Genomic DNA, 24,562 nt, shown 5'->3' on the forward strand with positions numbered 1-24,562 from the left:
GTGTGTGTGTGTGTGTGTGTGTGTGTGTGGGGGGTATTACAAAAAGAAGAGAAGAAGATAGAGAGAAGAAAAAAAAAGTATTTAGGGATGATCTAAGAGCAAGCCGAGTTGAGTGAAAGAGAGGAGAAACAAATAGAGGAAGGTGTTGATGGAAAGTTAGTTTAGCGGAGGCCTGGAAGGGCTGTATTATATTTACTATACAAAGGTGTCCAAGTAGTATGAATCTTTTCCACTGTGTTGTTCATCAAGGATGATATATATTCCATTTTTGCCACAATCCAAATTCGATTAATCAGTTCAGAGTGAAAAGGAGGTGATACTTATTCCATGCTTTAGCAATCTAGAATTTAATCGCACAGGCAACATGTAACAACAGTTTGTTTTCAAGTGTGGATAACTGATGAGCAGGGGCACACAGTAGTAGTGTTGCGGGTGTGAGAGAGGGTTGTGAGAGTTAGGTATTACTGATGATAGGAGAGTGTGGACCAAGGTCCAGAATGGAGCAATTTTTTGACAATTCCACCATATATGAAAATAGGAGCCAATCTGACCACAATGGCGCCAGCAGAGGTTCGAAGAGGTGGGATAAATCTGATGTAAGTGGTCCGGAACTAAATACCAACATGTGTAAACTTTATAGGTGTTTTCTTTGATGGAGACGCTAATAGAGCATTTAGAGATATTTAGACATATGATGTCCCGGGTGTCATCATCAAGAGGGGTCCCAAAGTCCACTTCACAGGACATTTTATGTGCTGTCCGGGGTGGGGAGTCAGGTGACAGTACAGAATGATATAGTAGAGAAATGATGCCTCTATCCATGTGGTTGTAGATGCATAGATGATCTATAGCTGTAGGAATACGGGGAAACGCATTTGTTCTAAAAGAAACAGAAACAAAATTTCTTATCTGAAGATATTGATAAACATAGGAAGTTGGAAGAGAATATTTCTCTTGAAGTTCACAAAAAGAATGAGGGACGTTGACCTGGAGTATATGATGGAATCGAGTAATGCCGACCAAGAAGACACCATTAGAGGGGACCGGCCAGGAGGTAAGGAAGGGTGATTCCATAAGGGCATCAGGGGAGAAGGATATGTGAAGAGGGATAATTTAGAGACTACAGAATCCCAAACTGATAGTGTGAGAGAGACTGTGGGAACTAATTGAAAGGTGCTAGGTCTGTGAGGACGAGGAAGCCAAAGAAGGTAGGAAATGGAATCAATCTGTGCCAAATCGCTCTCCAAGTCCACCAATCTCTTCTGATCCTGCGGGGAATGCCAGGCCACTACTTGACTGAGTTTGGAGGCATAGTAATACCGAGTTAGCGATGGGAGGCCAAGGCCCCCACTAGATGAGCTTTTCTGGAGAATTTCCTTTCATAAGCGGGGGTTTTTATCATTCCAAATAAATTTACCATATAGTGACTGGAGAGATGTGAGGACCCGGAGAGGGACTTGGATGGGGAATGTCTGAAAAAGATATAGTATTTTAGGTAAAACATTCCTCTTAAGAGCATTGATCCAGCCAGTCCAGGAGATATCTAGTTTTTTTCAACAAATAATATTTTGTGAGCTCTCCCTAAATAAGGGAGGATAATTGGTTTCATAGAGGGAAGAGTAGGAGTTAGTCAGAAAGACACCTAAATATTTTATAGAGTCCTTACGTCATTTAAAGGGGAAGTTAATCTCGAGAAGGTTCAATGATTTGATTGGTATGTGTAAGGGAAGAGCTTCTGACTTGTCGAAGCTCCTTAAAAAGATTAGGTAGATATATTAAATGGTTGGTGAGAGTGAGAAGGGCAACATCCACAAAGAGGGAGAGAATCCCATGATATCGGGGTTAAGATGTGTACAACAGGCAAGAGGTTCAATTATTAAGGCAAATATAAGAGGCGAGATGGGGTATCCTTGACGTGTGCCATTGGAAATGGTGAAAGGTTTTGAGAGGGTCCCACCTGCTAATACAGCGTTGGATGGATTGTAGTAAAGAGCTCGAATTGCTTGAAGAAATTAATCTCGAAAGCCAAAGCAGCTGAGAGTTTGAGTAAGAAAGGTCCATGAAACCCTATCAAAGGCTTGCTCTACGTCCAGCGCTAGTAGGAGAGAAGGGAGTTTTAGAGAGTTAGCATGATGAATTAGGTTAATAGTACATCTTGTGTTATCATGGGCTTGTCGGGATGGGACAAAGCCCACCTGATAAGGATGGATGAGGGATGGAAGAAGGGGGTTAAATCATAAAGCCAATATTTTTGCGAAAAGTTTAAGGTCAGTGTTTAGGACAGAGATAGGGTGGTAGTTAGAGACCTGTTGATGGTCTTTTCCTGGTTTGGGAATCACAGTTATTAGTGCTTCAGTAGTTTCATTGTGGAAGAAACTACCTTTAAGGACTTTATTAAAAGTAGAGGTCATATGAGGAAGTAGATGGTTCTCAAACGTTTTGTAGTAGGAGAAAGGAAAGCTGTCTGGACCCAAGGCCTTGGAGGACTTTTGAATGTTAAGGGCAGCTGAAACCTCTTCAGCAGTTATGAATTTATAAAGAGCATTAGAGGAGGAGGGGTCAATCTGGGGCAAAGCACATGAGGTCAGATATTCCGAGGTGGACAGAGACGGAACAGTTGATGCTGATTTAAGGTCTGGGGAATTATATAGGCAGCTGTAGTATGTAGTAAAAACAGAGTTAATTTTAGAAGGATTATAGTGAGTGTAACCATTGGAATCTTTGATCGAGGCTATAGACGAGGTAGCTTTATGAGCTTTTAATCTATTAGCAAGGAGTGTATCAGTTTTATTACTCTTCTCGTAAAAACGCTGATTCAACAAACTAAGAGATTTGTCTATTTTTTCAGAGAGGAATGCATTAAGGGCAGCTCTAGCCGCAACAAGTAGTTTGTAATTGGAGTCTGTGGGGCATTGTTTGTGAAGGGAGTCTAAAGCATGTACTTTGTCTGTAAGGGTTCTAAGGATTGTTTTTTGTTCTTTGTTACGATAGGAGGCATAGCTAATCACATGCCCTCTAAAAAACACTTTGTGAGCTTCCTATACTAATGGAGAGCATCCGGATTCAGTGTTGTTGAGAGAGAAATAATCAGTAAGTACGTCAGTCATTTTGGTTTTTAAAGGATGGAATTTTGAGAAGGGATTCATTCAGGTGCCAAGAGGGATGAAGGGTTGTGGTGTCCAACAAATCAAATGTGGAAGTGAGTGAGGAGTGATCAGACCATACATTAGGTATTATTGTTGAAGATAGCAGGTATTTAGAGGCCGGGGGTCCACAAAATATATGATCTATCCTGGAGTAAGTGTGGTGAGGGGCGAAATAGTAAGTGTAATCATTAGAAGTTGGGTTGAGGGCACACCAAGTATTGAACATAGATGCTTCCTTGATTTGTTTAGACAAAAACCTTGAAATAAGATATGTTCGAAGGCCTTTCTGTGGGATAGACCTGTCTAGGGACGGGTCTAAAACAGCATTAAAATCACCTCCCAGAAATACATAGCCTACTCTGTGTTGTACAAAGATGTGAAAAAGGACTTAAAAAAATTGCTGTTGGCCAGTGTTCAGGACATAAAGATTGCCAATGGTTATCTCAAAATGGCCCAGCTTGCCAGTTAAGATAATAAATCTGCCATCCGTATCTACATGGACCGAGCTTTGAGTAAACCAAACTTTGTTGCTAATCATAATGGCTACACCATTATGTTTGGAATTACTTGAGGAATACAACACAGTGGAAAAATGCTTGGATAATAAAGTAGGGTGACCAGGATTCTTGAAATGAGTTTCCTGGAGTAGGACGATATCTGCATGTAATGTGCGTATTGTACGAAACAAACGTGAGCGCTCTTAGGGCGTATTAAGGCCCCAAACATTCATAGAAGCTATTGTGAAAGGCATGATAGTAAAAGAGAGAATAGTAAAAGGGTAGAACAACAGAAAGAAAAAAAAAATGGTGGAGAACCCGACTCGCTCAAAGAGAAAAAAGAAACGTGGGGGTAGTATTTAGGACCTAAAACCCAGACCGCCAATGGGATATTAAAGGATTGTTGGGTGGGTGGCAATGATAATAATCACAGCTAGTTGTTAGATGGAAAATCTAAAATGTATCAGTAAGGGTACTTAAACCAAGGCTTAAGGGCCCTGAAACCCCCACAAATAATGACACAATAACAAAATACTCTAATAACTTTAACAGCTGGATTATGTTGAGAACCAGGTAAGTCTGAGGATAGTGAAACATCCTAAAAACCACTATGCCCCCTCTCTTGGAGATACTCATTTAGATAAATGGCTCCTACTCATTGTAGAGGAGAGGTTAATAAGGACAAACTAATCAATCACATCATCCTAGGAACCATGCTAGACAGATGGACTAAATTATCAAAAGTGTATCAGCTGGTTGGTTTACCCTTAGTAAAATGAAAGTAAAGTTCACAAGGTTGGAAAACATGGCATGGTTAAGCAGGAAGGTCAACAAGAAGTGCCGGGTTGCTGGTAGATTTTACAATATGTAACTTAGTGAGAAGTGGCTGAGAACTTAATAACCAATGAATGTTAGTGCATAAATTATTAATAATAGTCAAACCAAGTAATTATCCTGGGAGAACCTAGGGTGAGAAATGAGACTGAACTTCACATTTAGTAGGAACATGAGAGCTATACATGTAACAGGTGTAATGTAAACCAATTAAGTTGGCCAGCCTGTAAAGGCTAGTGTGGTTGTAGGGATGAGGCCAGATACATAGGAGTTACCCGAGCAGGAACTGGCAGGAAGGTTACGGGTAGAATATATTAGAATTGTAATTTCCAGATTTAGGACCATCCCTGGGGAATGTAATCATCCCCAATGGAAGGACCAGATTCTTCTATGTGAGAGAGCAAATCCCTGAACAGTTTTGCCGTGCAAATCTACAATCAGTTTGAAGGGGAATCCCCAGCGATAGTGGGTGTTTCTATCATGTAAAGCTGTAGTTAAGTCACAAAATTTCCATGGTTTTGCAAGTGTTACAGGAGCCAAATCTTGGAAAAATTTAAGCTTGATAGCTTGAAAGAGAATATGCGACTTCCCCTGTTTAGAGATCAAGATACATTCTTTATCCTTAAAACTAAGAAATCGAAGAATCACATCACAAGGTGGTTCACTATCCCGAGGCTTAGGTCTGAGCGCACAGTGAGCCCTCTCCAGTGGCAATTGTCTGTCACCCAGATCCAGTATCAGATAAGAGAATAACGTATGGAGGTAGGTTTCCAAATTATCCACTGTGATGGAGTCAGGAATGTTACGTCCGAGTAAATTGTTCCTGCGTTCGCGATTATCGAGATCCTCATTTTTAGAACGGAGCTCAGATAATTCTGATATAATATGGTCTAGATCATGGCCCGTGACGCTTAAAGCTTTCTGAAAATTGTCCTGTAAGGACTCTGGGAGGCCCGTGAAGCAAGGGTAGAAATATCTGTTTTGATAGATGCCACCGCTTTATCCAGTTTGGATTTTGTGGAATATTTAAAGTCTGTAATCAGGGAGCGGAGGGCAACAATATCATCTTTGGTAGATAGAGCAGAGGAGGAACAAGAAGAGTTATCCATGGAATCGTGGGAAGGCAAGGGGAGGCCTCTTTGTTAGATAGTCTTGTTGCCCCTGGTAAAGTGTTGAGAGATATCAGTACCCCCTTGCTTAGGAGTCTTAGACACAGATTTCTGCATGTGGGCCAGATCAGTATGAAGGCAGCTACTATGTATGAGCAGCTAGAAAAATAAAAATAGCACTTCTTGCACAATGGAGAATAGGAAGGGTAGAATAGGGAGGGTAGAATACCCAGGGGATGCTTCTGACGTCACTCAAATGAACATCTGTGGGCTAGAGACCAGGTGCATTTGAGCAAGACTGATATATAGTGACTGAGATATAGTGATATATAGTTAGCTGGAGTGGTTTGATTGAGGAGTGATTGGTCACAGCTAAAAAAAGGTCACAATGTAAATATATACATCAATAAAATGGTTACTAGGGGACCTCATGGGGGGTGTAAGCCAAACTGAAGTGAGCACTCAGTGTCAGAACAAGCACAGTACCTGGGAATGGGCTACAAAGGTCCCTGTATTGTAGAGTGAAGCAGCTCTGTCATATAGAGTGTAGGGCTGATGAGGAGTGTAGTGCAGTGTGAAGGGCACTATGCCCCTCAATGACCAGGTTGCTGCTGGAATGGTATTGCACAGCAGGTTGTAGATGGGGTGGCCTGAGACCACTGCACAACTGATGCCTGGACCGAGAGTACCACAGCAGGTACCAGTGCCACTCCGGAGAGGTGCCTGCTTAGGGGAGCTAGTGTGAAGCTTGTCTGCAGCAGCTGAGTGTTCCACTGTACTCAGCTTTAAATGTCCAGCGGGAGGTGTAAAGGAGAGATGGTAGTGATTAGGAGGAAGAACCTGACTGCAGTCTCGTATTTCCAAAAACCCCTGTCCTGTTGCCCTGTAAGCCTACAGGAGCAGCAGCCATCAGGGTGAGACAAGTAGGCAGTGTCCGCCTCCCTATATGGGGGTCCAAGATGGCAGGCAATCAGTTGCTACAGAGGCCCGAGCGCCGGCTACCGCAGGCAGAGTGAAGCTGAGCTCTGGGAGGATGGCAGGGGATCCGGGCAGCACCACAGAGAGCGGTATGTGGGGTGGAGAGGACTGGTTGTGGCTGGACAAGGTGGAGAGATGGCCAGAGCAGGTAGTAAATCGATGTCGCTGCTCCACCGGTGAGGCAGGCCCTTATCCGGAAAGGCACTGTCCAGGCCTCTAGGCAGAGCAGGCAGTGACCCCGGGGTTCAGCAGGTGGAGAAGGTATGTTGGAGGGGGGTGAGAGATGGAGAACCCTGTATAAACTGTGCAAAAGTGAACGGGTTGCAGGAGCAGAGATGTAGTGCTGCTGTTCCCTTTGCTAGCCAGGCCACTCTACTGATTTCCCTCTTAATTTATGATTGCCATTACCTATGTTGAAACATGTTGCTTATCCATTAACTTTTTCAAAGAAGGTGCTGGCAATCATAAATTAAGAGGGAAGTCAAGGAGCAGAGCATTCTGTCCCTCCTGGAGAGGTTCATGTTGGGAGGTATGCTCTACCCATGTTGATTTTTGCAGTATCACTTATGCTTATGCTCCTAGCACTCCATTGTGGTGTCTCTGCAGCTGGAGGCAATTGGCTAATGAGCTGCACATGTTACTCTCATTTATTACGCAGCTTCTCTATGCAGATCACCAGTTCAAGTTACCAAAAGCTGGGCATACACTATACAATTTTCTGGCAGATTATCTGCCAGATATGGCTGGTTGGAATTAAAATCTGGTTATGGATGAGAGCAAATGACAATCCACCATTTATTCCCAAACTGTTAAATGGTCAAAACCTGTCGCTCAGACAAATTGGTTAAATTACAGCTTTATCCAATATGCATGAACAGCATTGTTTGTCCGTTTTTCAGTGTTTGGGAGCAAATGGCCGATTGGCATTTGCTCACATCCATTACCATATATTCACTCCAACCAGCCAGCCAGATAATCTGCCAGATAATTGTATAGTGTATGCTCAGCTTTATGGTGCCCATGCACTTGTGCGATGCCCCGCGACGCGACATTGCAGGGCATCGCACCGGCAGTTCAGGTGCAATGAAATCGCACCTGAACTGCTAAAGTGTTTACCATGCGATCATGCGATAGATCGCATGGTAATCACATGATAGGCACATCACCGCCAAGTGGGAGTGGCCTCCATCCGCTCCCAGTGGGTGCCCATCGTACATCGCAGTGCGATATGTAGCATGTGTTTTTAAAAACACATGCGATCGCACTGCGATTCAATAAATATTAAGTGCAGCACATACGATTTGAGACGTGAGATTTGACCGGCGTGCCTGCACATCGCGTCAAAAGGTACCTAAAATGTGCATACAATGGGGTATATTTACTAAGCTCCCGATTTTGACCGATTTGGTGTTTTTTGTTCAAAGTGTCATCTCGGGAATTTACTAATCTCAAATCTCGGCAGTGATGAGGGCATTCGTATTTTTTTTTACGGCTGTGTTGTAAAAATACGAATGAATGCACCATCGGTCAAATGCGGCTGTTTAGGTATAGAACTCGGTCATTTACTATGCATTCGTATTTGAAATCTCTACCGTGAAAATTCATTTGCGGCCGTGTTTACATGTGTTTCCAATTCTACATTAATCACACCTGAATTTTTTGACCTTTAAAAGGGACCCAAGCACATTTTTCTAATCTCTCACTCTGAAATGGCTGCTGCCGTGTGTAGTACTGATTTATTGTTTGCTGTGGGATACCTGAGACTGCTTCATGAGGCTACAATAAATCAGGGCCAGGAAACTGAACATGGTCAGCAGGTTGTACAGGTGCCGCGGAGGCCTAGTTTTTTTTAGGGGGCGTTTAAACTTGAACGCATTGGCCGATGACCAGGTCATACAGATGTTCCGGCTAAATAGAAACAACATTTTCCGTCTGTATGACCTTGCCAAACTGGACCTAGACCCTGAGACCGCACGCTCTCGCTCTGTCTCAGGCCTGCACAAACTCCTGGCTGTGTTGCACTTTATGGCTACTGTTAGCTTCCAGGCTGTGACTGGCTATGTAATTGGTATCTCCCAGCCCACCTTTTCAAAATATTGAATTCAGGTGAGTTAATACATACATATACGTCTATGTCTAAGTGGTGCTTCTGTTATGTAATATAACACAGTATTGTATTTGTTACAGGTCATGACACTCACCTTATATTTTGTAATGTCCACTCAGGTTTTGGATGTCTTGGATCCCCACATAGATGCCTCTATCTGCTTCCCTACCCAGGAGTCGCAGTGGCATGCAGTCAGGGTAGCTTTCTATGAGCTTGCTGGCATGCCCAATGTGCTGGGTGCCATAGATTGCACACACATTGAGCTGAGACCACCTAGGGGCAGGCAGTATATTTATACCAATAGACATCTGGGCCAATCCACTAATGTCCAGGTGGTTTGTGATGCACATCTAAAAATGATGAGTGTTGTTGCGGGTTACCCTGGCGGCTGCCATGACTCCTTCATCCTCAGTCAGTCATCCCTCTTTGATAAGTTTGATGCCGGACAAATGCCTGATGGCTGGCTGCTGGGTATGTTCCAAGTGTGTTGTGTGTATGTGTGGTAACTTCAACATCATCATTATGGGTTTTTTTTCCCCATAAACCACATGTCCTAATGTTGCCTATATCTGTCTTTCAGGTGATGGTGGTTATGGCTGCTACTCTTGGCTTCTTACTCCATTGTCCCAACCTGATTCTCCTGCTGAACACAATTATAATAATGCACATAAGTCCACGCGGAATGTGATAGAAAGATGTTTTGGGGTGCTGAAATCTAGGTTTCGGTGTCTGGATAAGTCTGCAGGGCTTTTGTTGTATAGTCCCTCAAAGGTGACTAAGATTGTGTTCTGCTGCTGTTTTCTTCATAACATGTATTTGCGCCAACATCTGCCACATGTTGGTGATGAAGAAAACAGTCAGCAAGTAGGTGAGTTAGAAACATCTGGTGACAGTGTGAGTACAGATGTAGGGAAGCAGGTAAGGCAAGAAGTGATTCTGCGTTATTTTACCGGTAAGTATTATTTATTCATAATTAACGTTGCCTAACACCAATTATAAAATGTTTGATAGGTCTGAATTCTGTTTGTGTTGCGTTATTGTTTGTTATTTCTCATGTTGTTTACAGTTAGGCAATAAAATGTATAACTTACACTGTCACTCATTAACAAATGAAACATTACACATATTGCGTATGATTAATTTATTACCTTAAACTCAGGCATTTTGAGTGAATCAATTAGATAATTTGTAATTTTCAAATAACATACTGTAGTTGTTGCTACAGCCTTGATCATTTCTTTGTTTTTTGTTTGCTGGGTGCAGAGGATTGGGATGGTTCATTTGTCCTGGTTCTGCTGGATCTTCTTACTGGGGAGGTAACTGGGGTCTGGCTTGGTGTGGTTGTTCCTGAGCTTGAGCTTAGTTGGTGTGATGCCAACACATTTAGGCTTTGGCTCAGGTTGTTGAGGCTTGCTGTGAGTTGTGTACTTGCATCAGTGTTGTTGGCAATGATTCGGGAGAGGCTTTCGTTTATTAATTGGTTATGTTGTATAATTTGTATGAGGGCTAGTTGCTGCTGCTGTTGGTCATCCATGATTCTTTGTAAATTTGCGTGCATTTGGCTGTTGTCTGCCCTCATCTGCTCCATAGAATTTGCTACTCTGCCAACTTGAACTATCAGTCTGCCTGAGTTCCAACTGAGTCTAGGCAGATGATCGGGCAGACTGGCAAGGTATTGGCTGTGGGTGTTCAGACAGGCATAGTGTTGCGCCTGTTGTGTGGCCCAACTGGACCAAAACTCTGGGCCCATTTGTGGCTGGGGTGGTGTTGGGCTCAATTGGGGGCTGTGGGATGTTTGGGGTGGTTGGGTTATGTCCTGCGGCGTGTTTGGCTGGTTTGGATCAATCGCTTGCAGGTGTAGTGTGTACGATTCCTGCAAGTCAGTTTCCTGCTGGGTATCCTCGCGCGTGATGGGTGGTTCTGTATGGGGTTGAAGACAGCCACTATTTAGTCAATATTTAGCATTGGTTTTTTTATAGCTTTATGTCAACATGCATTACTTCATAATATTCATGTTGTAAATGATAAATAGATTGTGGGCTAAACTTAACAATTTAGGTCACCTTTTTGTAGAAATATGTGGCTTCTTACATTCCCTACTCAGTTCAAAAAGGTTTCAGGGAATTGTTGGACTCTGAGCCATAATTAATGTGCTAACATGAAGAACTCTAACAAATACAAATTACTACATTTACATATTGCGTATGAAGCTTACTTTTGTAAAACACACACAATACATTAAATGTGTTGAGCAATACACTCATACATTGTTCAAGGCAGTCAGTGGTCTGGCCAAAACTTGATTAAATATAGTGCAAATTAATGTAATAAAAAATATGGTTGAAAATGTCTTAAGGTGGGCGATGTTTAGTACTGGTGATGTTGGCCATACAAAACAATCGGATTAGACTTAACATTTATGTAGCTGTTTCTATCAACAAAAAAAACAACAACAAAAATGGTTGCTATGGCCAACATCACATCTGAAAAAAAAAAAAAACTTACTAACGTTACCCCCATGTGCTTGCTGTTGGGGATTATTACAAAGATGAGTGTTTTTTTAAACACATTTTTTTGGCTGTGCACAAACACTGGGGCAGATGTATTAACCTGGAGAAGGCATAAGGAAGTTATAAACCAGTGATATGTGCAAGGTGATAAAGGCACCAGCCAATCAGCTCCAATATGTAAATTAACAGTTAGGATCTGATTGGCTGCTGCCTTTATCACCTTGCACATATCACTGGTTTATCACTTCCTTATGCCTTCTCCAGGTTAATACATCTACCCCACTGTTTTTTAAAGTTTTTACAATTAAATGTTATTTTTACTCACCAGACAGCTGAGGGGATTGTGGTTCCTCGCTTTGTGGACTGGCCAAAATGGCTTGTGGTGGCTGGGACGACACTGTAGAGATGCGCCGTTGTGGTGGTGAGGATGTGGGTGGATATTCCGCCTCAACACGGCATCTCTTGGTACCCATCTTATGGAGACTATCCGAGCCCTGTGATGGTCATCTTAGTGGAGGGGTGTTTGAAGAAGAAGGACCTATGTGATAAGATAAACATTAAAATTCTGCATTTCTATGTGTTTTCAGAATATGTGTATACACTAAACTCTTACCTGCATCGCCAGCATCTGCATCTCTTGGCAGTGTGGGTTGTGGCCTGGCTGTGCTGCGTCTCTTTCGTACTGTAGAAATATGAAGATTGTCCCTATGAACATTATATTATGTTTATATGTTTATGTAAAAATCTTATTGTAATGTAAACATATGAAGAACCTGATGAAAAGTAAACAAAACTATGCTTATGCTTTTCTGCCTGACTTCATTGGGTGTGTATACTTAAATGATGAAACAATTACACCAACCAATCCATACCCAAAGGTGCAGAATTCACAATATTATACTACTAAAAACTAGAGATGAGCGGGTTCGGTTCCTCGGAATCCGAACCCGCCCGAACTTCATGTTTTTTTTCACGGGTCCGAGCGACTCGGATCTTCCCGCCTTGCTCGGTTAACCCGAGCGCGCCCGAACGTCATCATGACGCTGTCGGATTCTCGCGAGGCTCGGATTCTATCGCGAGACTCGGATTCTATATAAGGAGCCGCGCGTCGCCGCCATTTTCACTCGTGCATTGAGATTGATAGGGAGAGGACGTGTCTGGCGTCCTCTCCATTAGAATAGAGATAGATTAGATAGAGAGAGAGAGATTGTGCAGAGTCGCAGACAGAGTTAGTTTACCACAGTCAGTGACCAGTGCAGTTGCTAGTTAACTTTTATTTAATATAATATATCCGTTCACTTCTCTCTGCTATATCCGTTCTCTGCCTGAAAAAAAAAACGATACACAGCACAGTCAGTCACACAGTGTGACTCAGTCTGTGTGCACTCAGCTCAGCCCAGTGTGCTGCACAGTCATCAATGTATAAATTAAAAGCTTATAATTAATTGTGGGGGAGACTGGGGAGCACTGCAGGTTGTTAGCAGGAGCCAGGAGTACAATTATATTAATTAACAGTGCACACTTTTGCTGCAGGAGTGGTGACCAGTGCCTGACCACCAGTATAGTATTGTTGTATACTACTAATATCTCTTTAAATATCAACCAGTCTATATTAGCAGCAGACACAGTACAGTGCGGTAGTTCACGGCTGTGGCTACCTCTGTGTCGGCACACGGCAGGCAGTCCGTCCGACCAGAATTGTATTATTTATTATTATATACCTACCACCTAACCGTGGTTTTTTTTTCATTCTTTATACCGTCATAGTGTCATCCTAATTGTTACGAGTATACTACTATCTCTTTATCAACCAGTGTACAGTGCGGTAGTTCACGGCTGTGGCTACCTCTGTGTCGGCACACGGCAGGCAGTCCGTCCGACCAGAATTGTATTATTTATTATTATATACCTACCACCTAACCGTGGTTTTTTTTTCATTCTTTATACCGTCATAGTGTCATCCTAATTGTTACGAGTATACTACTATCTCTTTATCAACCAGTGTACAGTGCGGTAGTTCACGGCTGTGGCTACCTCTGTGTCGGCACACGGCAGGCAGTCCGTCCGACCAGAATTGTATTATTTATTATTATATACCTACCACCTAACCGTGGTTTTTTTTTTCATTCTTTATACCGTCATAGTGTCATCCTAATTGTTACGAGTATACTACTATCTCTTTATCAACCAGTGTACAGTGCGGTAGTTCACGGCTGTGGCTACCTCTGTGTCGGCACACGGCAGGCAGTCCGTCCGACCAGAATTGTATTATTTATTATTATATACCTACCACCTAACCGTGGTTTTTTTTTTCATTCTTTATACCGTCATAGTGTCATCCTAATTGTTACGAGTATACTACTATCTCTTTATCAACCAGTGTACAGTGCGGTAGTTCACGGCTGTGGCTACCTCTGTGTCGGCACACGGCAGGCAGTCCGTCCGACCAGAATTGTATTATTTATTATTATATACCTACCACCTAACCGTGGTTTTTTTTTCATTCTTTATACCGTCATAGTGTCATCCTAATTGTTACGAGTATACTACTATCTCTTTATCAACCAGTGTACAGTGCGGTAGTTCACGGCTGTGGCTACCTCTGTGTCGGCACACGGCAGGCAGTCCGTCCGACCAGAATTGTATTATTTATTATTATATACCTACCACCTAACCGTGGTTTTTTTTTCATTCTTTATACCGTCATAGTGTCATCCTAATTGTTACGAGTATACTACTATCTCTTTATCAACCAGTGTACAGTGCGGTAGTTCACGGCTGTGGCTACCTCTGTGTCGGCACACGGCAGGCAGTCCGTCCGACCAGAATTGTATTATTTATTATTATATACCTACCACCTAACCGTGGTTTTTTTTTCATTCTTTATACCGTCATAGTGTCATCCTAATTGTTACGAGTATACTACTATCTCTTTATCAACCAGTGTACAGTGCGGTAGTTCATGGCTGTGGCTACCTCTGTGTCGGCACACGGCAGGCAGTCCGTCCGACCAGAATTGTATTATTTATTATTATATACCTACCACCTAACCGTGGTTTTTTTTTTCAATCTTTATACCGTCATAGTGTCATCCTAATTGTTACGAGTATACTACTATCTCTTTATCAACCAGTGTACAGTGCGGTAGTTCACGGCTGTGGCTACCTCTGTGTCGGCACACGGCAGGCAGTCCGTCCGACCAGAATTGTATTATTTATTATTATATACCTACCACCTAACCGTGGTTTTTTTTTCATTCTTTATACCGTCATAGTGTCATCCTAATTGTTACGAGTATACTACTATCTCTTTATCAACCAGTGTACAGTGCGGTAGTTCACGGCTGTGGCTACCTCTGTGTCGGCAGTCGGCAGGCAGTCCGTCCATCCATAATTGTATTATTATTATAATATATACCACCTAACCGTGGTTTTTTTATACCACCTAACCGTGGCAGTCCGTCCATAATTGTATACTAGTATCCAATCCATCCATCTCCATTGTTTACCTGAGGTGCCTTTTAGTTCTGCCTATAAAATATGGAGAACAAAAAAGTTGAGGTTCCAAAATTAGGGAAAGATCAAGATCCACTTCCACCTCGTGCTGAAGCTGCTGCCACTAGTCATGGCCGAGACGATGAAATGCCAGCAACGTCGTCTGCCAAGGCCGATGCCCAATGTCATAGTACAGAGCATGTCAAATCCAAAACACCAAATATCAGAAAAAAAAGGACTCCAAAACCTAAAATAAAATTGTCGGAGGAGAAGCGTAAACTTGCCAATATGCCATTTACCACACGGAGTGGCAAGGAACGGCTGAGGCCCTGGCCTATGTTCATGGCTAGTGGTTCAGCTTCACATGAGGATGGAAGCACTCAGCCTCTCGCTAGAAAACTGAAAAGACTCAAGCTGGCAAAAGCACCGCAAAGAACTGTGCGTTCTTTGAAATCCCAAATCCACAAGGAGAGTCCAATTGTGTCGTTTGCGATGCCTGACCTTCCCAACACTGGACGTGAAGAGCATGCGCCTTCCACTATTTGCATGCCCCCTGCAAGTGCTGGAAGGAGCACCCGCAGTCCAGTTCCTGATAGTCAGATTGAAGATGTCAGTGTTGAAGTACACCAGGATGAGGAGGATATGGGTGTTGCTGGCGCTGGGGAGGAAATTGACCAGGAGGATTCTGATGGTGAGGTGGTTTGTTTAAGTCAGGCACCCGGGGAGACACCTGTTGTCCGTGGGAGGAATATGGCCGTTGACATGCCAGGTGAAAATACCAAAAAAATCAGCTCTTCGGTGTGGAGGTATTTCACCACAAATGCGGACAACAGGTGTCAAGCCGTGTGTTCCCTTTGTCAAGCTGTAATAAGTAGGGGTAAGGACGTTAACCACCTCGGAACATCCTCCCTTATACGTCACCTGCAGCGCATTCATAATAAGTCAGTGACAAGTTCAAAAACTTTGGGTGACAGCGGAAGCAGTCCACTGACCAGTAAATCCCTTCCTCTTGTAACCAAGCTCACGCAAACCACCCCACCAACTCCCTCAGTGTCAATTTCCTCCTTCCCCAGGAATGCCAATAGTCCTGCAGGCCATGTCACTGGCAAGTCTGACGAGTCCTCTCCTGCCTGGGATTCCTCCGATGCATCCTTGCGTGTAACGCCTACTGCTGCTGGCGCTGCTGTTGTTGCCGCTGGGAGTCGATGGTCATCCCAGAGGGGAAGTCGTAAGCCCACTTGTACTACTTCCAGTAAGCAATTGACTGTTCAACAGTCCTTTGCGAGGAAGATGAAATATCACAGCAGTCATCCTACTGCAAAGCGGATAACTGAGGCCTTGGCATCCTGGGTGGTGAGAAACGTGGTTCCGGTATCCATCATTACTGCAGAGCCAACTAGAGACTTGTTGGAGGTACTGTGTCCCCGGTACCAAATACCATCTAGGTTCCATTTCTCTAGGCAGGCGATACCGAAAATGTACACAGACCTCAGAAAAAGAGTCACCAGTGTCCTAAAAAATGCAGCTGTACCCAATGTCCACTTAACCACGGACATGTGGACAAGTGGAGCAGGGCAGGGTCAGGACTATATGACTGTGACAGCCCACTGGGTAGATGTATGGACTCCCGCCGCAAGAACAGCAGCGGCGGCACCAGTAGCAGCATCTCGCAAACGCCAACTCTTTCCTAGGCAGGCTACGCTTTGTATCACCGCTTTCCAGAATACGCACACAGCTGAAAACCTCTTACGGCAACTGAGGAAGATCATCGCGGAATGGCTTACCCCAATTGGACTCTCCTGTGGATTTGTGGCATCGGACAACGCCAGCAATATTGTGTGTGCATTAAATCTGGGCCAATTCCAGCACGTCCCATGTTTTGCACATACCTTGAATTTGGTGGTGCAGAATTTTTTAAAAAACGACAGGGCCGTGCAAGAGATGCTGTCGGTGGCCAGAAGAATTGCGGGACACTTTCGGCGTACAGGCACCACGTACAGAAAACTGGAGCACCACCAAAAACTACTGAACCTGCCCTGCCATCATCTGAAGCAAGAAGTGGTAACGAGGTGGAATTCAACCCTCTATATGCTTCAGAGGTTGGAGGAGCAGCAAAAGGCCATTCAAGCCTATACAATTGAGCACGATATAGTAGGTGGAATGCACCTGTCTCAAGTGCAGTGGAGAATGATTTCAACGTTGTGCAAGGTTCTGATGCCCTTTGAACTTGCCACACGTGAAGTCAGTTCAGACACTGCCAGCCTGAGTCAGGTCATTCCCCTCATCAGGCTTTTGCAGAAGAAGCTGGAGGCATTGAAGGAGGAGCTAACACGGAGCGATTCCGCTAGGCATGTGGGACTTGTGGATGCAGCCCTTAATTCGCTTAACAAGGATTCACGGGTGGTCAATCTGTTGAAATCAGAGCACTACATTTTGGCCACCGTGCTCGATCCTAGATTTAAAGCCTACCTTGGATCTCTCTTTCCGGCAGACACAGGTCTGCTGGGGTTGAAAGACCTGCTGGTGACAAAATTGTCAAGTCAAGCGGAACGCGACCTGTCAACATCTCCTCCTTCACATTCTCCCGCAACTGGGGGTGCGAGGAAAAGGCTCAGAATTCCGAGCCCACCCGCTGGCGGTGATGCAGGGCAGTCTGGAGCGACTGCTGATGCTGACATCTGGTCCGGACTGAAGGACCTGACAACGATTACGGACATGTCGTCTACTGTCACTGCATATGATTCTCTCAACATTGATAGAATGGTGGAGGATTATATGAGTGACCGCATCCAAGTAGGCACGTCACACAGTCCGTACTTATACTGGCAGGAAAAAGAGGCAATTTGGAGGCCCTTGCACAAACTGGCTTTATTCTACCTAAGTTGCCCTCCCACAAGTGTGTACTCCGAAAGAGTGTTTAGTGCCGCCGCTCACCTTGTCAGCAATCGGCGTACGAGGTTACATCCAGAAAATGTGGAGAAGATGATGTTCATTAAAATGAATTATAATCAATTCCTCCGCGGAGACATTGACCAGCAGCAATTGCCTCCACAAAGTACACAGGGAGCTGAGATGGTGGATTCCAGTGGGGACGAATTGATAATCTGTGAGGAGGGGGATGTACACGGTGATATATCGGAGGGTGAAGATGAGGTGGACATCTTGCCTCTGTAGAGCCAGTTTGTGCAAGGAGAGATTAATTGCTTCTTTTTTGGGGGGGGTCCAAACCAACCCGTCATATCAGTCACAGTCGTGTGGCAGACCCTGTCACTGAAATGATGGGTTGGTTAAAGTGTGCATGTCCTGTTTTGTTTATACAACATAAGGGTGGGTGGGAGGGCCCAAGGATAATTCCATCTTGCACCTCTTTTTTCTTTTCTTTTTCTTTGCATCATGTGCTGATTGGGGTGGGTTTTTTGGAAGGGACACCCTGCGTGACACTGCAGTGCCACTCCTAGATGGGCCCGGTGTTTGTGTCGGCCACTAGGGTCGCTAATCTTACTCACACAGCTACCTCATTGCGCCTCTTTTTTTCTTTGCGTCATGTGCTGTTTGGGGAGGGTTTTTTGGAAGGGACATCCTGCGTGACACTGCAGTGCCACTCCTAGATGTGCCCGGTGTTTGTGTCGGCCACTAGGGTCGCTAATCTTACTCACACAGTCAGCTACCTCATTGCGCCTCTTTTTTTCTTTGCGTCATGTGCTGTTTGGGGAGGGTTTTTTGGAAGGGCCATCCTGCGTGACACTGCAGTGCCACTCCTAGATGGGCCCGGTGTTTGTGTCGGCCACTAGGGTCGCTAATCTTACTCACACAGCTACCTCATTGCGCCTCTTTTTTTCTTTGCGTCATGTGCTGTTTGGGGAGGGTTTTTTGGAAGGGACATCCTGCGTGACACTGCAGTGCCACTCCTAGATGGGCCCGGTGTTTGTGTCGGCCACTAGGGTCGCTTATCTTACTCACACAGCGACCTCGGTGCAAATTTTAGGACTAAAAATAATATTGTGAGGTGTGAGGTATTCAGAATAGACTGAAAATGAGTGTAAATTATGGTTTTTGAGGTTAATAATACTTTGGGATCAAAATGACCCCCAAATTCTATGATTTAAGCTGTTTTTTAGTGTTTTTTGAAAAAAACACCCGAATCCAAAACACACCCGAATCCGACAAAAAAAATTCGGTGAGGTTTTGCCAAAACGCGTTCGAACCCAAAACACGGCCGCGGAACCGAACCCAAAACCAAAACACAAAACCCGAAAAATTTCAGGCGCTCATCTCTACTAAAAACCCAACCGTGGTAGCTTAACACAACCTGAATATTGCTCTGTATTTAACATTTGTTTGCTGCTAACAACCAAACACTACCACCAAATATATGCACCAAATTGTAAGCATCAAATTAAAATCTGCATGAAAAATCACATCAACCACACAAAGGACAACCCAGAACAACACACAATAACCATAAGTCCATAAAAAAAAAATAACACACATTACACAAAACACATGACTCACACTTCATTTAAAGACACCCACAACAATTTACTTAAAAAAAAAAAAACAGAAAAAGTCCAAGGTCACCTGCTAAATTGACAATACAAAGGACAAAAACATAACTATTTGTGAATCAAACTACATCACCAACACATTAGAAGAATTAACCAACTTACAATCACAATTAGCTAGAAGACATTTCAGACAACTAAGGACAAAGCACAGATGTTTTAATTATAAATTATAAACAAAATACAACTCACCATCCTGCCTTGGGTGATCCGAATCCCGGACATGAGTCGCACCAACCACTTCTGGCGGAATAAGAGTACGCACAGGCTCCTCCCAATCCCGATATGATGCCCGGAAGGGGTATCCACCCCCTGTTTGGCGGGCTGATTTAGCCTCCTTAGACATCTTAGCCTTGACACGGCACTTGATGTCATAGAATCACTTACGACACATGTCCTCGGTCCTCCTCACCACACCCTCACTATTAACTGCCGCAACTACCTTCCCCCACAGAACACTCTTCCTGTGTGAAGAAACCTTGGCAGCATCATGGCCAAACAGCTGACGATGATGTCTCATCAGCTCCCGCACCAATGCCATATTCTCTGCGTAGTTGAATTTGATACTGCGGCCCGTCTTTGTAGTGGTGCGTGGCTGCGGAGCCATAGCACCATCACTGTCATTATCACTCAAGGCCGCAGCACCAACCTCCCACTCCTCCTCACTAACCTCCTCCACCTCACTCACCTCCTCCCTGTCACTCACCTCCTCCACCACACTCACCTCCTCCACCTCACTCACCTCCTCCCTCTCACTCACCTCCTCCCTCTCACTCACCTCATCCACCACACTCACCTCTGACTGGGACATATTCAGGACAAACAACAAATAACACTGAGAAAAAAAAACACTAAACACACTCCTCCACTACCACTACACACCACACACCAAACACACACACACACACACACACACACACACACACGCACACGCACGCACACACACACACACACACACACACACACACTCACTCACTCACTCACAAACAATGACAATAGACTTTAAAAAAAAAACAAAGACAAAAAACTAGACAGACTTTTAAATAACTACACAACAAGTATGACAAGACTACTTACACACACAGTACAGCACTCAACAATCGCAAAGAACCTCCTCAAAACCGCCAAAAACTCCTATCAACTCTCCAACTCCAAACACAACTTCCTCTCACCTCTCCACTAGCTAAACCCACGAGGTTCAGAGGGTTCGGGGTGGATTTATAGTAATGAGCACAGACACTCCTCCATCACGAATCAAACCAATCATGGACGAGTGACAAAAACGAAACTTAGAAAAAAAACGCGTCCGGGAACGGGAAAACACTGCCGTAACCAAAAAATGACGCAGTCGAAAAAAAACTTGACAACACGGCCACAAATCCACAAAATCGGCAGCATTCTACCTTGGAAAAACACGAATGACATCGACATCGAAAAATGGAAATAATCAAAACACGACAGCATAGTAAATGAGGCGTAATAAATTCAAAAAGTTGCAAATTCACACATTCGATGTCATTCGTGTTTGAACTTTAACCTCATTCAGAAAAATACGAATTTTAGTAAATATACCCCAATATTTAGATTTCTCTCACAGATGCAGTCAAAATCGAAGGTTAGCACCGATTATCTCACAAGTGTATGGGCACCATTAGATTTACCTAGCAATATTTCTCAAATATGCTTAACAATTACATAAGCATACGTGACAGATATTGGGCGCACATTTAGGAATTGACAATCAGCACAACCTCTTTGGCAAGGGGATCTAATGTTGCATATACCTTAAGGGTTAGATTAATTTAGCAGCTCCTATTAGACAGTCTGGATGTCAATTAAACAGGAAAAAATACACTGATACTATATGAACCAATGACAAGGAGAGCTTGGATAGTTAAGAAAACATTTTAATTACATACAGAATTACTGTCACAATTGTATTAAAGAGATCACAAGTATCGAAAAATTTAAAATAAATAAAGCCTGGACAGAATTCTGCAAGATCTCCTATCATTGGTTAAATCAGAAGTTAACTCATGTACCTTGGCAGAGCAAAATTAACCTATCTTTATTTCCCGTTTCAAATATTCCTAAAATAAAATTAAAAGCATTCTCATCAAAAACTATCACATTCTTAAAATGGAAAGGGTATTATCAGGGTGTCTGGAAGAGAAACCAAAAGTAGTTTTTAAGAAAGCTAATAACTTGAAAAACTATCTTTCACCTAGTCATTTTGAACCAATAACTGAACATAATCGGGCAAATCGGGAGGCTATTAAAATGCCCCACTTAAAGGGAAGCTGCTCTAAATGTTTCAAATCTAGATGCATATATGAAACATGAAAGTTATGACTTCACTGCTCCCAAAGATATAAAAAATACAAAATATAATATAATTGGTTCTATCAACTGCCAGTCTACCTTTGTTGTATACCTGCTAACGTGTGTATGTGGTATTCAATATGTGGGTAGAACCACTAGATCATTAAATACAAGGATCACAGGAGACTCATTCTTAAGAAGGCCACTATACACAATGTTCCGAGGCACGTTGTTCAGATGCACAGCGGTGATATTAATGTCCTATCCGTCCAGGGTATTGAACATATTGAAAAAACCTCCAGAGGAGGTGACAGGTGTAATCGTCTATGCAAAAGAGAAGCATACTGGATTGGTTCATTAAATACCTTATTTCCAATGGCACTGAATGAAAATATTGAAATGGATATCATCTGAAAATGTTTTTGACCCATACCAGTATGCAGCTCCTTTGTTTCCTGTTACCTGAATACTGATGAAGGTGTTGGTTTCTTTCCCTTTGACAATCTTATGATCTTTCTCCATCATTGGGAATTTCATGTTATGATTATCTATCTATGATACTATAAATATCATAAATGATCATTTTTTTTCTTGAAACATTAGCCTGTAGACCTGTAGTTGTTGAACTATACTATGAGTAAAATAACAATACTAAAAAATAAAAAAATATCTATCATCTTTGTGGTTGCTCAAACAAAAAATGTGATAGAATATCATATCCAGAAACTCTTTGCAGGTGATAGCCTGTTATAAATGTAAGGTTGTTTGACATAAGTGTAATTCCAAGATTAATTGCATCAAAGTGGTGGTACAGAAAAACTTTGCACGGAGCATGAGAAGACGTCCGTCACCATGCCCGCGTTGGGTTTCCCTGCACCATCATGTCGACTGTGTCCCCTTCCTCTAGCTGTTCATATTCTCAAGGGAAGTGTTTCTCTGATGAATTTTGGTAAGTTGTCCTTCTATGATCTACTGAGGGTTGGTCGGTTAGTTTAATGGAAGTATATATTCTGTTATTCTCATATCTTTTGAAGAATAAGGCAAGAATAACATAAAATATCCTGATAGGTGAGCTATGCTATATTTTCCTCTCCCTCCAGACAAGATGAGTATTCCCTCACTTTGATCTACTTATTCAGTCCCTTACCAGCTGAGTCGATATAAGTACTTTTTTGCTAATATAAAACAAATTGAGAGACTAGTCTACTAAATTCAAAAACGCTAATTTTATACCTAATAATGTTAATAAAAATAAGTTTGCTAAATACTAGGTGGCCAACTGGGGCCTTGATCCTATGACCCTATGTGTTGGAGTCCGGAGACTAGCTGTATGAGCCATAATAGCTCTTACTGTTAAGGAGGCTGAATAAGGAATACTTGTAGTTCCGTATATTATACTTGTAGTTCTGTAGATATAGGGAATAAAGACAATAACTCTGTGATGTCAAATTTCTGTTTAATGTATATATTTTTTTATTGCTATGCTTGAATTGAAGACACTAAATTATTTGGATATACTGTATATGTGCTGCCTTTGAAGTATTTTTATATTGTATTTTAATATGAAAGTCATTGAGATCTCAGTTAACATTATTCGGCTGATGAAATAAATATGCACAGGTATTATCCACAAAATGCGGACTGTCTCATTGGCTGAAGCTGATTTAAATACCCACCTTTATGCAACTCCTGAGAAAACCACTAAAGCTATTACAGCGGAGAAACGCATAGAGGAACTTTACGTATGTATGCACACCCGATTCGGTGATTAGACTGCACTAAAGCCGTGGATGCCCTCCCCCCAGTGGAAATCCTGCTGTAACTGTTGTGCCGTGACTGCCAGCTCTGGCAACCAAATTACACCAAGCTCTCTCCAAGTGATCCTGCAGTGTCCGCTTCACTGGGACGGCCAGCCCAATACAGTGCCACTAAGCCACCAATCAGCGCCGCTGATGTGCTGAAGGACACTAACATCGCTACAGCCAAGGGCTGAGCCTGTGAGTCCCGAGAGAGTCATACAGATGATGGTTTGATCCAGCTATCAGGGGTGAGAACTTTCCATTACAAATCGGGGGTTTGAGGTTGAAATACCCGGTTCAATACAAACTATACTTACCTGAACTGAATTTAATTAATTACTGGAGAGTATGCTAAACCAGTTTGGAATCTTACCTATTGTGCATACATATGGATGTTTATATCTTTTAAACAATATCAGCCTATTTTTATTTTACATTTTTTGGTACTTGAGATCTATTTAATACAATTGTGACAGTAATTCTGTATGTAAAAAAAAAATTCTTAACTGTCCAAGCGCTACTTATCATTGGTTCATATAGTATCAGTGTATTTTTTCCTTTAGATTCATTTAGCTCATTCTACAACTGTAATCTCTTTGCTGTTAAACTTCTACCTGAATGCAGTTCAGCTCCCATGCTGTTCAGAATCTGCACTCCTACACCACTTCCTTCTTGATTCAGTTCTGCAGTACTTTACATCTCCACACTGTCCTACAGGCAAGTCTGCACTCTTTCTATACATGCTCCTGCAGTGAGGATCTGAGGCCACTAGTAGGACATTGTTACCAATAATTTATTTATTATTATTACCAGTTATTTATATAGCGCACACATATTTCGCAGCGCTTTACAGTGGAGTTTACAATCTAGACTACCTATCACATGTACACACAGACACATTCACTAGGGTTAATTTTTTTTATTAGGAGCCAATAAACCTACCAGTATATTTTGGGTTTGTGGGAGGAAACCGGAGTACCTGGAGGAAACCCACGCAAGTACGGGGAGAATATACAAACTGCACACAGTTAGGGCCATGATAGGAATCGAACCCATGACCTCAGTGCTGTGAGGCAGTAATGCTAACCATTACACCATCCGTACTGCCCATGGATAATAGATACTTACACAAGAAAAGTACAATATGCTTTGGAACAGTGTGTTTCTTTTAATATCACATTTATTATTTAAAATTTTTAATTGG

This window comes from Pseudophryne corroboree, chromosome 1 (genome assembly GCF_028390025.1).
Source record: "Pseudophryne corroboree isolate aPseCor3 chromosome 1, aPseCor3.hap2, whole genome shotgun sequence".
Lineage (NCBI taxonomy): Eukaryota > Metazoa > Chordata > Amphibia > Anura > Myobatrachidae > Pseudophryne > Pseudophryne corroboree.